This window comes from Phyllostomus discolor, chromosome 4, assembly GCF_004126475.2.
Source record: "Phyllostomus discolor isolate MPI-MPIP mPhyDis1 chromosome 4, mPhyDis1.pri.v3, whole genome shotgun sequence".
In the NCBI taxonomy this organism is placed as follows: domain Eukaryota; kingdom Metazoa; phylum Chordata; class Mammalia; order Chiroptera; family Phyllostomidae; genus Phyllostomus; species Phyllostomus discolor.
In genome coordinates, this window is record NC_040906.2 from 198252606 (window position 1) to 198258787 (window position 6182).

Here is a 6182-nt window from a genome sequence, read left to right on the forward strand (position 1 = left end):
ATATGTACAGGTCAGCGGTTCTCTATGAAGCATGGTGTTCTTACCAAGTTCAAGTTGCATAATTTGGTGGATGAGTTCACAACTTCATTCCACCCCTTCCTAACGGTGTAGTTTCACCTCCACCGTCAATAGGCCCATTACATCCTGTTTCTTCACTTTGGCATCACAAGAGACAATTTGAGGGTTAGAATCCCCCTCTAGCTCTTGCTGCAAAAGTAATTCTGGAGAAGAACACATTCTGCCTTTAAAAACCAACCAGGAAGTAAACAATCAGTAACACCAAGGGCTGGCACTGAGCAGCTTCTGTTCTTTGGATCCCCATCAAAGGGGGCTCCTCCCTTGCTTCGGAAACCAGTGTAGTGTCCGCTCTGTCCTGACCCAGGCTAACAAAGCATGGTCTCCAGCTTCCTCGGAGCCCCCAGCCCCTCCTGGAAAGTTCTCTGCATTTGCTCAGAAGATGCTGGCATGTGTCCCCCACAAGAGCATCCCCAACCTAACCCTATCCTTTGCAGAGAGTGAAGACAAACTCCAAGGTGGGGTGGTGGTTAAGCCAGGTTACCTGGTGTGAATTTGGGCTCTGTGTGACCTTGGGCAAATTAGTTACCCTATATCCGTGCCTCCCTTTCCTCAGTTTTAATATCGAGGTAATAATAGAACAACCCGTCCATAAGACTGTTGAAATGCTCAGAATAGTGTAGTGCATTGCAAGTGTTCATAATTGTTGGTATTATTTAGAGAAAATATAGTAATTGAAAACCACTGAACTGCTGACACCAACCCTATAAACTAACTTGCATTCATTTACATCCTTTCCTTGGGCTTCCTGTTATCAAAGAAGAGGTACTTTGAGGTTACCCAAGGTTAATTTCTCTCGCTGAACTTCAGATATGTCCCCTGATCCCGCTTTCTCATACGTTGTCACCCTTCACCCTCTTTCTCTCCAACATCTCAAATCCTGTCCCCTTTCCTCATTCCAGTTTATCTCATCAGCATCAAACATACTCAGCTTTCTCACTGAAAAAAATAACAGTGATCTCTCTCAACTCTTAGCCTCTTTCATGGTTACCTCATGTCCTACCATCTGTGCAAAGATGAAGTGCTTGAACAAGTTATTTCTGCTTTCTGGTACTCCCTCCCCTTCCAGCACACCGTGGCTCCCACGGCCCGGCTCACAGTTCTCCCTCCACTAAACCTGCTTCACCCGTGCTCCCTTCTCATGAACCTGGTGGACACTTCCAGTCCTTGTATCACCTGGATTCTGTTTGACACTGTTAAGCACTTTCTCCCGACAGCAGTCTCTGCCCTGTCTCACACTTCCTTACACTTCACACTTCCCCCACTGCACACTTCCTTAGTTCTCCTCCATGATCTCTCGCTGTTTTTCTCAGTTAAAATGGCTAATGCATTTCCTCTGTCTTTGACTTGTACTAACTGGGCCTCTGTCCTGGTCTCTCTTCCTTTTATGTCGATATTTTCTTTGTAGTTAGTGCTTTGGTGTTCTGTTTAAGAAATGTGGTTTGTTGGTTTGTTTGTTTTTTCCACACTTAGGTAACAGAAATAGTTCTACATTATCCTATAAAGACTCATTGTTCTACCATTCACATCTAACCTCAATACAACTGGAAGTTACTGGCTTTGCTATGGTGTGAGAAACAAATCAGTTTTATTTTTCTCTGTTTGGTTACCCAATTGATGCAGCATCACTTAATGAAAGATCATCCTTTATTCAAGGCTCTGTTGTGCTGCCTTTGTCATAAATACAACATACATGTGCATACGTGTGTATGTGAGTCTGTCCCTGGGCCCTGTGTCCTGTTGCATGGTCCGTTGGATGATTCTTCTACCAGTACCAAGCTGTACAGTAGATCTAAGTAACCCAGAGAGCCAGTCTTTTCACATTTTTCTTCTTCATAAATGCTGTTGGGATCTTTTTACTGGAACTACAGTTGTATTGAATACATGCATCCATTTGAAGATGACTGATGTCTTTACAATTCTGACTATCCATGAACATGGTCTATCCCCCCCCCATTTATTTAGGTGCCTTGAATTTATCTTAATAATGCTTCTTTATCTACAAAGAATCTTGTACATTTTTCTTGGACTTATTTCTAAACATTTTATATTTTTATACAATTTGAATAAAATCAGTGAAATTATATTTTGTAACTGTTTATTGCTGGCCTGTAGAAATGAAATTGATTCTTGTCTTTTTTGTTACAAGGTCCAGCCCATGCTAAACTCATTCATTTATTCTAAGAATACATCTGTTGAATATTCCCTGGATTTCTATATAAATCTCCATATAATCATGCCATCAGTTTTATTCTTTTTTCAGTACTTGTACATCTTTTAAAAAATCTTCTGTTAATACACTGGCTTGAGTATAATGTTGAATAGACATGACTCTTTCCCTTATATTATTTTTCTAGTATTATTTTCCCTCCTGTTATTTCTTTGGTTTATCCCAGAGAGCAATAGTCGAGCTGGAGGAAACCGTGAACATCACCAGCTGAGATAACAAGAGGTGAGTTGGGTTTCTTAGCCACACAAGGAGACCAAACCGAGATCAGAATGCAGGCATTCTGACTGCTAGTTTAGTGTTCTTTTCCCTGTAGAAAAAAAGCCTCTCCAAAAAAGGAATATTATGAAGGCAATTAATTTTATCCCCTTGAGTTAGGGAGTGCTTGAAGTTCAAAGCTTTTAGAGTAGAATAACTTGTGGGCTATGTCACTAACAAAGCCACCCCAGTCAGGCCAGAAAAGGGGACACCTCATTAGCAAGCCAACTCATTTCACTAAAAGTTCAAGGCCCATTTCACTTCCAGGAAGCTCCCAGAATAGGCATTTGTCTTACTCAATTCGGGACTGTCTAGTAGTTTCACTGACCTCACTCCGTATTCGTATGTCAACCGATTCTGGCACCGTAAGAACAGCTGGTCGTGAGCAGAGCTGTTTATAGGTGCCTACTCTCCTTCAGTCTGATTTCCCACGAGATCAAAAGAAATTATTTTGTCTCGTTTCCTCTTGTCTCTTTGAAGTTAAACTACTGGCAGCTCATGACCCAGGGAAGAAACTTTCATCTGCCTCCTGCCATTGGCAGCACCTTCAGCTCTCCATCTCCGTGTCCTCTCCCTGGCCTCTGCCCGGCACACCCCGACCCAGCCACACAGTCTGATTTCCCTGCTCCTTGCAACTGGATTGCTGAGCCCTGATGCGAACTAGCAGGCATGAAATAGTGTATTTGATTCATTTCAAGAGGCCATCGCAAAAGCTAGTGTAGATATCGTACATAGTGCTAAACCTTCATGATCTAGCTGAGACAAGGTTATCACAAGTGAATTAACTAAAGAACAATGAGTGATAATGTGCATGTAATCTCTGTTAGCAAAGAATCAGCATACAAATAAATAGGGAGTAAATTCAGAAGTGTTTAAGCCTGGGGCCCTTGGTCCTGACTTCTACATTGTAATTGCTCCTTTGTTCTCAAAGGCTGTCACCCCTGGTCATCTCAGTTCTACTTACTGGTTCTTTCTTCCCGCCTCCCCAGCCAAGTCACTGAGGGAAAAGTCTGCTTTGGGTATTCTTGGTTGGAATTTGGAATGCATTTTACTCCAAGAAACAGTGGTTAGGAATGATGTAAGTACTTCAGTCACATTACAGGTTACATGGGCTTTTGTGAACTGACTATTTATGACTATTTCTTTGGAAAAGCTGTTCTGCATACAAAATGATCTGCTTTCAAATGAAGTTTCAGAACGCAGACCCTCTATCAGCTTCAAAGACTTGGAACTAAGCACTGAGGAAGTGTGTGCCGTCAGTGCCACGACATTCTCCTTCCTCGGCAACGTGGACTGTCTTCTGATCGTACATACGCAAAAGGATGCATAGGGATGCATTGAGTGCTAAAGCATGGTGGTCGCTCGATCTTGGTTTCCATGGAGACTAGCACTCTTCTACTCCTCATGGCCTCTACCTGTGCAAGGGCAAGAGGATTAAACACATTTCAGGAGAACTGAGAGTGGGCCGCACATGCTTTGCGTAACCGTAGCTCTCAGGTCCGTAAAGTGGACAATGTTATCGTGGTTTGCACTCTTGGTCTAACCTGAGGCTGACAGCTTTTAAAATAGCTATTGTTCATAATCCTGAGGCTGCTAAATAACAGAAGTGGAGTCAAATCTGAAAAGGACAAATTCCCAGTGTGTTCTTTGGCAATACAACTCAAAGCGTGGTCCATGAATCAATAGCAACAGGGAAGGTTGCTAGAAATGCAGATTCTTGAGGCTAAACAAGAATCAGCCTCTCTGGGGTGAGGCCCAAGTGTCTGGGCTTTAACCAGTTTTCCAAGTGATTTTTACGCCCAACAAAAGGAATGGGTGCTGGGCTTGTCTTCTCTCAGCTCCATGGCCCCTGCACTGGGGTAGTCAGCCTGGACTTGCAAAGGTCCTACAGCCCCCGGAGGTGCCCTGCTGGCTGTGAAGGGTCAGCCTGCAGAGCATGGGGCTGGCACAGAGCAGGCACTTGGTGGTCATGGAATAAATAAATGTACATGCCTCCTATGTGCCTTCTGCTTCTCCTTACATCCTACCTACTTCTTACTGCCTGTTATTAACTGAATTATATCCCACCCTCCAATTCATATATTGATATGCTGATCCCTAGCATCGCAGAAAGTAATGGTATTTGGTGATAAAGTCTTTAAAGATATAATTAGGTTAAAAGGAGGTCATTGGGGTGGACCCTAATCATATATGACTGGTGTCTTTATAAGAAGAGATTAGGACACAGACACACACAAAAGAAAGATCTTGAGAAGATGCAGGGAGAAGACAGCCATCCACAAGCCAAGGAGAGAGGCCTCAGAAGAAACCAGCCCCGCCGACACTTTGACATTGGACTTCCAGCATCCAGAACTGTGGGAGAATAAATCTGTGTTGTTAAGCCCCTTAGTCTGTGGTGGCTTTATCACAGCAGCTGAAGCAAACTAATATATGCTACCCCACCTCTGCCCTCACGCACCTGGAGTCCGTGACACAGAGCTCCGCCCAAGTGATTGCTAATTCCCATAGCAACACATCCGTGGCCTTTAGAGTGAGGGTGGTGCATGTGAGTTTCTGTGCCAGTCCGTTTGTGCAGAGCACCTGTGCTCAATCCTGGCTCAGGTGAGAGTGTGCCCTTCTGCACCCTGCTGTTCACCAGGGAAGGAGGGCAGCCTCAGCCTTCCACTCACTCTGGGTCTGTCTCTTCAGTGCAATCGGGAGACATAGCGGCTTCCACACTGACAACAATTCTGTCTCTCTCTGACGGGGTTGCTGAAAAGGTCAAGCGAGGCAACGTAGGTAAGCACATTCAAATGCCTTGTGAGTGGAAGTGAGGATGTGGACTATTGTTCTCGCTTTATTATTAGGACTATTACTGGCGCAGCTGCTCGGGCTCTGCAGCTCGGGCAGAGCGCCGGCGGGGGGCCCATCACAGAGCATCTGCTGCACTCGGCTGAGTCAGCGGGTGGAATTTCACGGCCTTCAGAGCCAGCCCAGCAACCCTACCTTTGGAAAGTTGCCCAAGGGTCCTATAAGCATGTTGATATTTTTGTGATCCATTTGTCACCATACATTTTCGTCTCAACTTCAGTATATGGGTGAGTTCTGACTCTAAGCAGACCAAGGTAAGGCATCTATAATTTGGGCTCCATCTCACCTGTCTCCTTAATTGAAATCATCCTACTGCTTCCTATACTCATCGAAGCGTGCCTGTATCTTGGATCAATGTGGGCATAATTTGGTTGAAGAGAAAGGCCTTCTTATTCCTGAGTTTAAGTCATCAGAGCACAGAAATCATATCAAAGCCTCCGTTCAGCCAGGAAAAGTGGCAGATTGAGTGCTAAAGGACACCAGACAAAACAAGGGGATGTTTTGAGAGACCGTGGATGGAGTTTAGACTCAAAGACTTCTATTTAATCCAAACCACATAACAAATGATGGTGATATCATTAATATAAATATCCCACGCGAGCCATCCTTTTCCCTCCCATGTCATAGCACTGACATCACTCTTGCATATTATAACGATGGCATTTTCCATTATTCTGCTGAAAGGTCACAATTCTGCTAGCAATGAGATGCATTCCCCAGTTAAGCTATTCTAAGACACCACCGCCCGTTTCCAAAACAGTGTTGAGGGCAG